General features: G+C 48.8%; 1 long non-coding RNA gene across 1 annotated transcript; it reads right to left on the minus strand.

Moving 5' to 3' along the window:
• Positions 1-2329: 2329 nt before the first annotated feature.
• Positions 2330-3380, minus strand: LOC107967759 (uncharacterized). The gene is made up of 2 exons (XR_001708474.1): positions 3294-3380; positions 2330-2696 (listed from the first exon to the last, which is right to left on the minus strand). It is a non-coding gene; the product is annotated as an uncharacterized LOC107967759 (long non-coding RNA).
• Positions 3381-10013: the final 6633 nt, after the last annotated feature.

A 10013-nucleotide genomic window follows, 5' to 3' on the forward strand; every position in this document is an offset into this window, starting at 1 on the left:
TCTCCCAACCTGAGCTTTGGTTTCTTCTTCTGTGAAATGGAGGACATGAAACCTACCTCTCAGGTTGTTTTGAGGCATCAATGGGAAAGCACAATTAGTCGGGTGTGGTGGCATGCACCTGTGGATGCAGCTGCTCCAGGGACTGAGGCAGGAGGATTGCTTAAGCCCAGGAGGTCAAGGCTGCAGTGAGCCCTGATCCAGCCTGGGCAACAGAGTGAGACTCTATCTCAAATAAAATAAAATAAAATAAAATAAAATGGGAAAGCAGTAGACCAACAGGAAGGGGGTCCACTAATTTTTATTATCACTCTTAATGTCTTCCTAGCTACCACTTCCACTTCACCACCTTTACTTCTGCCTCCTCTTCCCCATCACCCTTTAACCTAGCCTATATGCCAACCAACCCCCACTCAAATAGGGGGCAATAAGATATGCAGGCAGGCTGTGCCCAACCTGGAATGAATGTTTCTATATGTTAGTGTCTTATCAGAAGACAGAGATGAGGCCAGGTGCGGTGGCTCATGCCTGTAATCCCAGCACTGTGGGAGGTCAAGGCGGGTGGATCACTTGAGGTCGGGAGTTCCAGACCAGCCTGGTCAACATGGTGAAACTCCATCTCTACTAAAAATACACACATGGTGAAACCCCATCTCTACTAAAAATACACACACACACATTAGTTGGGCATGGCGGCATGCATCTGTAATCCCAGCTATTCCAGGGGCTGAGGCAGGAGAATCGCTTGAACCCGGGAGACGGAGGTTGCAGTGAGCCGAGATTGCGCCACTGCACTCCAGACTGGGCAACAGAGCGAGACTCCATCTCAAAAAAAAAAGAAGGAGGAGGAGGAGAAGAGGAAGAAGAAGAAGGAGAAGAAGAAGAAGAAGAACAAGAACAAGAAGAACAAGAAGAAGAAGAACAAGAACAAGAAGAACAAGAAGAAGAACAAGAACAAGAAGAACAAGAAGAACAAGAAGAAGAACAAGAAGACAACAGAGATGAGGACAGGGGACTCCAACCATCCTCGGGCATCTGGAGGCAGTGTTTTACCCATAGCCAACTGTCTCTAAGCTCATTCCTTGGCAGTAACTATTTTGATCTCCATTATTTGCATGGAGGGTGTAAATTAGCTCCTTGGAGTACTGGAGGGTCTGGTTGTAAATGACTGTGTAGAAAGAGTCAAGGATTTAGGGAATTAGGAGGGAGCAGGAGCTGGGGAATCAGGGTGGAGACTGGAGGCTTGAACTTATCCCGGAGCAAGGTCAAAGGGCCCTTTAGGGGATCGCAGAGACAGAAACCAAATGTCCGGGCTCCCAACTTCCTGCCAACCCAGTTTTCCAAACCCAAGGATTTGGGGTCTCCTCCCTCTTGCCCTCTCCTACACTGATGTCTCCAGCCCAAGGCACTCAGCCAGGAATTCCTGAATTTACTCCTATGTGGATAACCCTGAAGAGCTCTCAGTGTAGGTCAGCAAGTGAAGAGCCAGAGAAAGGAAGGGGTGTAACCCCCCCACCACCCCACTGTGCTCGGATCTCCAAGCACCATTTGGGCAGGACCCCCTGCTCCCACACTTCAAGGGCAGGAGGAGCCGCAGAAGGAAGCTGAGGCCCTACGTCTGTTTCCAGCCTCTCACCCCCGATCTGCGTCTCAGGGAGGGTGAGGATTTGGCGTGAAGGGCACAGCGGCGTGGGGGGCGCGGATCTCTGGCCCCCATCTCCCCCCACCCCCAGCCCCGACTCAGGCTGCAGTCTCTCCTCGTTGTAGCAGCGCGAGAGCAAAGGGACGGGCAGTAAAGATGAGTGATGGCGCGGAGACAAGCAGAAATACACCATCATGAAAATGCTAATGACTCCTTGCTCTCTTTCTTTATGGTTGGAGTAATACAGACTTCAATCATAAAAACAATCTCCCAACATTTTAATGGGCTCCATCATGCCCGCACTTGTCGGTATATTTGAAAAATAAATCACCCTCCCCGCTCGGAATGAATTTGCTGTCAAACTCGGCTCCCTCGGAGAAAATGGATGAGGAGAGAGGATGGAGGGTTTTTTTTGGGGGGGGGTTCCTCTCCCCCTCTAACTCCCTCCTAAACTGGATTGTTGTGCGAGATGCCTGGATCTTGAAATGGAGGAGGGGGCGGTAGGGAATTGAGGAAGCTGAGCCAGAAGGGAGGGTTTTGGCAAACCCGGGGCGGGACGGAGGAACTTCACACGGAGAGAAGCTGCCCCTTAGGTGGACGTGGAAGAAAGGGGCTAGAACACTGGCGGCATTGGAGGGAAGGGGCAAAATCTTGACCTTGAACCTAGAGAATGCAAAGAAGATGCAGAAAGCATGCAAATCCGCATTATTTCAGGTTATTTGGTCGGACTTCTTTCAGACTAGGCCTTAGGCAGGGGCGCAGAGGGAAAAGGGAATATTCAAGAGATCTCCTTTGAGGAAGAGAAGGCAGGACAACAAGCAAGCCCAGGAGTTTCGGCTCCGACCTTGCAGGTTTCAGCGCACTAAGCCACAGGTCCGTACTGCTGAGAAGGGCCTGAGAGTCCCGGGTAATTCTTATTTCCATACAGGTGGCCGTCAGCCAATGAAAACTTGGGATAAGCATACTGCGAGTAGCCAATCCCAGTTAAGGATGAGCCGAACTGACAGGTTTAATTGCATCTTGATTGGTTGTGATGTTGCTAGGCAGAAATCGGGTCCTGGAGATTGATGCGGACAAGAGGGAAGAGACAGATGAATAGAAAAATATCTGGAAACCTAGAGTCCTGGATTGACATGTTTCTTCCTGAGCTCCTTCATTCTCAAAGGATTGATGGGGTCAGAGGAATGACTCTCCCTTTTCTCCTTCTCTTGAGTGGGACAGAGCCCAATAGTTATATGTGTTCCCCCAAAAGCCTTCCAAGAAATCTGGCTATTTCGAGGGTCTTCTAGTCCGAAAGCCCCCCGGGGGCGGGGAGGGTGGGTATTTCAACCTCACCCCAGGTCTTCCAGAAGACTATCTTCAAGCCTTCTGGCTGTAGTTTAAGACCAATTTTCTCTAACATGCTCAGGAAATAGAGAAATCTTGCTCCACACTCGTCCTTCATTCATATCGCATGACTCAAGGAGCAAGAGATTTCCCTACCTCCTGGCCTCTCCACCCAAGGGTGCCCTCCAGATCCAGCGAGGGGTCAAAATCCCAGACCCAAAGGTCTGTGTAGTGGCATTCCCAAACTCGCTCATTCTGAGCCTTCGTTTGCACCTAATTTGCAGAGAGCTTGTCCTCCCCTCCTAACCCCCACCCCGACCAAACCCACCTGTCTCCCTGCAGCCCCAGCCCCTCTCCCGCCACCCGGCATCTGCGGTTCCTCTTCTGCCCAACTCGCCCCACATCCGACCCCTCTGTGCAGCCCGCCCGCCCCCGCCCCAGCGCGCCCTCGCCTGCAGTCCCCTGCTGGAGACAGGGCCCGGAGCCTCCCGCGACTCCTGAGTCACAGCCTCCCGGGAGGCCGCAGGGGCCGGTGTGGGCAGAGGCGGGGCCCGCCGCGGGAGCTGCGAGCGCGCGGTTCTGAGCTAGACCGTCCGCGAACAATATGCCACCATTTAAATCTGAACGCGCGCCAGCCGCCGATTGTGATGTTAATTCGGAGATGATTTAGGGGGGCGGTACGAAGTGGGGGGCTGGCCGCCTCTCTGTCAAAGTGCTGTCCGGGACCTTAATATTTGTAATTGAAGCTGATGAGGACTCCGTCTCTGTTTCCACTGATAAAAAAAAAAAAAAGGCAGGGAGGGAAAAAGAGCAACTAAATTATGGGGCCGGCAGAAAAACATGATTAATCAAAGGTTTGAACTGTCGCCGTGTTCGAGGCCCAGTAAATCTCGTCCGGCCGGGCCCTGCGGAGGCCGAAGGATAAATCTGAGCCGCCCAGTGTTTGCCGCCCCTTTCTGTTTGCCTCTGGGTTCGCACGTCAATTAATTCAATAATTGGATTTGAAGAGATGTCAGGAGATTGTAGAAGGAGAGCCGGGAGGAGTGAGTGTGGAGGAAGGGGTCTGCGAGAGCCGGCGGGGTCAGGTGATGGAGGGACACGGAGAGCCGGGCCTGCCCAGGGAGCGCTTCATCCAGCTTGCCTTGGCTTGGGGTTTGCGAGGAGGAGATGCTGGGAAAGGCGGCTGACCTGTGCCTTATTCTCAGCGACGGTTCCCAACCCACCTCTCCAGGCACCGCTCTCATGGAGAAGCTTTCCCAAATTCTCCTCTCTCAATTCTGCCGACTCCTTTCCCAGTTCCGCTCTCCTTTTGAAGCTGATGAATGTCTCTGCGTGATTTCATTCGCAAGTGTTTATATGTTGGTTTGTGAAGAAGTGCATTGTTCCCTCTGGTTCACCCCATCTGACCTGGAGTTTTCCCCACATAGACTGAGGGTTCCCAGAAAGGCAAGGACCAAGACTTCTCTTGGAATCCCCATCCGCAAAGGTCAGAACAGGACTTTTTTTCCTCACCCCCCAACTTCCCCTCCCACTCACACTTAGAATTCTAACCTACAGTCAAAGCTACCTTTTGCTTAAGGAAAATACCTTTACAAAAACATGACATACACACACACACTGACCCCAAACATTTGGTCCCCTCAGCTGCAGCCTGACATAGAAGTAGATGCTTCAGAATTTCGGCCCTTCAGCAACCTCGGGTGAATCCACCAAAAGGATGGACCCATCTCCTAAAAGGGAAGTGATCTTGATTTGCTATTTGGGAGCATGGCAAGGTTAGGGGAGAGATGAAGTCTGCCTGCCACTGTGTGTGTGTGTGTGACGGACAGAAAGGGGTTAGTGGGGAGAGAGAGCGAGATGGTGGGTTTCCCTCCCTGGTCTCTATAGAATTTTATGCAGGAATGGAGAAAGTTAAAAAAAAAAAAAAGCATACAGGAGAACCATGTAAATGATTCTGAAAAATGACAAGATGAAATTGGAAGCCAGGGAAGGTGATGAGGGCAGAGAAACAAATGACGTCCTGCCAGGCTGCCTGGTGGTAAAGAAGCCCTACAGAAGGACACCAGCAGGCACCTCAGTGGAGGCTGCAGCCAGTCTGCCCTAGGCGGAAATTCTGAAGCATCTACTTCTATGTCAGGCTGCAGCTGAGGGCCTGCGGACCAGCGGTTTGGGATCAGTGTGCATGTGTATGTAATATATTTGTATTTTCCTTATATACATGGTGAGAACAAAATACACAGCTACCCTTGACACACAGGCAAGGGAAACTAAAGAGGGAGAGCTGAGTCAAATAACAACATGAGGACTATAGCAAACCAATTTTTATTTAAGCACAACAATTTTATTTTTAAATTTCATTTTTTTGAAATGGAGTCTCGCTCTGTCGCCCAGGCTGGAGTGCAGTCCCGCAGTCCTGCAATCTCGGCTCACTGCAATCTCCACCTCGAGAGTTCAAGTGATTCTCCTGCTTCCGCCTCCCGAGTAGCTGGGATTACAGGCACCTGCCGCCACACCTGGCTAATTTTTGTATTTTTAGTAGAGACGGGGTTTCGCCATTTTGGCCAGGCTTGTCTCGAACTCCTAACTTCAAGTGATCCACCTGTCTCGGCCTCCCCAAGTGCTGGGACTATAGGCATGAGCCACCGTGCCTGGCCTAAGCACAAGTTTAAAACACTGACTGAAGCCAGCCAAACATGCTCACTTGTTCAGATAATTATCATTCTGGCCAGGCATGGTGGCTCACATCTATAATCCCAGCACTTTGGGAGACCGAGACAGGCAGATCAAAAGGTCAGGAGGCCGAGACCAGCCTGGCCAACATGGTGAAACCCTGTCTCTACTAAAAATACAAAAATTAGCTGGGCATGGTGGCACGCACCTGTAGTCCCAGCTACTTGGGAGACTAAGGCAGGAGAATCGCTTGAACCCAGGAGGCAGAGGTTGCAGTGAGCTGAGATTGTGCCTTTGCACTCCAGCCTGGGTGACAGGGTGAGACTCCGTCTAAAAAATAAATAAATAAAATTATCATCCTTTGTCTCCATATGCGGGAGGCAAAATCCCATCTATGAAAGGACAAAGTGGAAGATTTAAGCAGCTTTGGTTTCTATGTGGAGGCTCCTCAAAGAAGTCAGCCTTTGCCTGCTCTTTCTTGTTACTTGGTCTCAGTCTGTTAATGGTATTGATCCAACTATCCAGTCAAAAACGAACTGGGGACTGGGCACAGTGGCTCACAGCTGTAATCCCAGTACTTTGGGAAGACAAGGCAGGAGGATCACTTGAGGCCAGGCGTTCAAGACCAGCCTGGACAACATAGCAAGATCCTGTCACTATAAAACAAAATAATTAGCTGGGCATGATGGCACACAACTTTAGTTCCAGCTGCTTGGAAGGCTAAGGTGGAAGGATCACTTGAGCCCAGTAGGTCGAGGCTATAATGAGTCATGATCGTGCCACTGTACTCCAGCCTGGGCAACAGAAAGAGACCTATAGAGGAGATGATACAGGGAGAGCTGGGAAGACTGCCTGTGGAGGAAGGGGTCTGTGGATAGCAGACACCTCAAAATAAAAATAATTAAAAAAATAAAGGCCAGGCACAGTGGCTCACATTTATAATCCCAGCACTTTGGGAGGCCAAATCCAGAGGATGGTTTGAAGCCATGAGTTTGAGACCAGCCTGGACAACACAGTGAGACCCCCATCTCTAGTAGTTCTAGCTACTAGAGGGCTGAGGCAGAAGGATCACTTGAGCCTAGGAATTCAAGGTTGCGGTGATCTATGATTGTGCCACTACACTCCAGCCTGGGCAACAGAGTGAGACCATGTCTCTGAAAAAAAAAAATTGACCCACCCCCTTCCTTTTAGTCATAGCCTGGTTTTGGTTATATGCTCTGTGAATGAACTCTTGATAGCAAGCATTCTGTATACTGGGAAATGTTCTCATTTAAACCTAGAAATTGTGCCGATATACCTTTACAACCATGAAAGTATATATATAAACCTAGAAATGGTTTCTATTTGTATTACAGTGGCTCCTGCCTGTGATTCCAGCACTTTGGGAAGCTAAGGCAGGAGGATCACTTAAGCCTAGGAGTTCGAGACAAGCCTGGACAATATAGCAAGACCCTGTCTCTACTAAAATAAAAAATTAGCCATGCATGGTTGTTGTATTAGTCCATTTTCACACTGCTGTAAAGAAGTACTTGAGACTGGGTAATTTATAAACAGAATAGGTTTATTTGACTCACAGTTCTGCACAGCTGGGGAGGCCTCAGGAAACTTACAATCATGGTGGAAGGTGAAGAGGAAGCAAGGCATGTCTTACAGGGCAGCAGGAGATAGAGAGAGTGAAGAAAGCCACACACTTTTTTTTTTTTTGAGACAGAGTCTTGCTCTATCGCCTAGGCTGGAGTGCAGTGGCGTGATCTCAGCTCACTGCAAGCTCTGCCTCCCAGGTTCACGCCATTCTCCTGCCTCAGCCTCCTGAGTAGCTGGGACTACAGGTGCCCGCCACCAAGCCCGGCTAATTTTTTGTATTTTTTAGTAGAGACTGGGTTTCACCATGTTAGCCAGGATGGTCTCGATCTCCTGACCTGGTGATCCACCCACCTCGGCCTCCCAAAGTGCTAGGATTACAGGCGTGAGCCACCATGCCCGGCCAGAAAGCCACACACTTTTAAACCATCAGATCTTTTGAGAACTCATTATCACAAGAACAGCATGGGAGAAACTGCCCTCATAATCCAATCAACTCCCACCGGGTCCCTCCATGGGGATTACAATTCGAGATGAAATTTGGGTGGGGGCACAGAGCCAAACCATATCAGTGGTGCATCCCTGTATTCCTAGCTATTTGGGAAGATGAGGTGGGAGGATGGCTTAAGCTCAGGAGGTGGAGGCTGCAGTGAGTTATGATGGCACCACTGCACTCCAGCCTAGGCAACAGAGCGAGATCCTGTCTCTATAATAATAATAATAATAATAATAATTAATAAACCTAGGAATTGAGGAATGGTGTCACAGGAAGAAATTAGCATCAGGGGTCCTTCTTCCGCAGCTCTCTCTACACTCCCCCATCAGCCAAGCCTTTCGTGAAGCCATCAAAGTCTTCACACTTAATCTCTCAAAAAAGGACATCTGGCCAGGCGCAGTGGCTCATGACTGTAATCCCAATACTTTGGGAGGCCGAAGTGGGCAGATCACTTGAGGTCAGAAGTTCAAGACCAGCCTGGCCAACATGGTGAAACCCCTTCTCCACTAAATATATAAAAATTAGCCAGGCATGGTGGTATATGCCTGTAGTCCCAGCTACTCAGCAGGCTGAGGCAGAAGAATCACTTGAACCTGGGAGGTGAAGGTTGCAGTGAGCCGAGATCGCACCAGTGCACTCCAGGCTGGGCGACAGAGCAAGACTCCATCTCAAAGAAAAAGGACACCCATCTTGTAAATGGTAATACTACAGGCTGCCCCTGATACCACAGGGAGATGAAAGATGAGATTCTTCTGCAGTATAATTGTTCATGTAAAAAAAAAAAAAAGAAAGAAAGAAAAAAAAAAAGTAAAAGAAAAGAGAAAAGAAAGACGAGATTTAAGGGATCATCACCACCAGATTTAGGCAGCTGAGGCTGGTGGAAAGAGCACTGGCCTTGAATTCAGAATAATTAACCTTAGGTCTGGGGCTGTCCCTGTGTGATCAGAAGGGGCTGAAGACTTGAGAGCTGAAATGACTTCTGCGGCTCACTCAGTGAGTGAATGGCAGGGCCACCTCAAAAACTCAATTCTCCACTCTCCCAGTTTCTTTTATAGACAGCACAGTATGGAATCAGACTTCCTGGGTTCAAATATAGCTTCTCCTACTTACTAGCTGTGTCTTAGTTCCCTCTTCTGTAAAGTAGGGATGATAATAGTTTCCACTTCACGGAGTTGGGATTTAGATAGTTAATGTAAAGAAATCAGGCCGGGCTCAGAGGCTCACGCCTGTAATCCCAGCACTTTGGGAGGCCAAGGCAGGCAGATCACCTGAGGTCAGGAGTTTGAGACCAGCCTGGCCAACGTGGTGAAACCCTGTCTCTACTAAAAATACAAAAATTAGCCAGGCATGGTAGTGCGCACCTGTAATCCCAGCTCCTCAGGAGGCTGAGGCAGGAGAATCACTTGAACCCGGGAGGCAGAGGTTGCAGTGAGCTGAGATGGCACCACTGCACTCTAGCCTGGGCAACAGAGTGAGACTCCATCAGAAAGGAAGGAAGGAAGGAAGGAAGGAAGGAAGGAAGGAAGGAAGGAAGGAAGGAAGGAGGGAAGGAAGGAATCAGCACAATGTCTAACACACAATAAGTGTTCAATTATAGCTGTTTTTATTATGATGATGAACATAGTTCTCATAATCGACCAACCTGAATGACACAATTGGCAAAAGGTATTCATCACACCTGTAAAATCCCTAAGGAAAGGAGTTAGCACTGCCTTGAAAAGACAGTAGACTCTGCTTTGGTGACTCTAAAGAACACTTCTCCTCTCAAATCATTCTTACACCATTAAGACAGCTAGATCTAGGTTCTTACAGGAGAGGTACACCTGGAACAGCCGTATCAGTAGCTTGTTATTCAGTTGTCTCATTAATTAATTTCCATTCATTGAATGCCTATTGGAAAAGCAGCATGATTTGTCAATCCATCAAACCTGTAGTGAAGTACCATTATGTGCTCAATACTTTTATAGGCAGTTATCAAACCACGAGTCCATTACATTATTAGCTACTCCAGGGATATATATATAATTTTTTAAACTTTTAATTTAAATTATTTTTAAAATAGAGACAGGGTTTTACTATGTTGTCCAGGTTGGTCTCAAACTCCTGGGCTCAAGTGATCTTCCCACCTTGGCCTCCCAAAGTGCTAGGATTACAGGTATGAGGCACCATGCCCTGCCTCATTAAAACCTTTGCATCCCTAGCACCTAGCACAGTTCAGGCACACAATTTTTTTTTTAATATAATAGAGACAGGATCCTGCTACGTTGTGCAGGCTGGTCTCAAACTCCTGGCCTCAAGTGA

This window comes from Pan troglodytes, chromosome 10 (genome assembly GCF_028858775.2).
Source record: "Pan troglodytes isolate AG18354 chromosome 10, NHGRI_mPanTro3-v2.0_pri, whole genome shotgun sequence".
NCBI lineage: Eukaryota > Metazoa > Chordata > Mammalia > Primates > Hominidae > Pan > Pan troglodytes.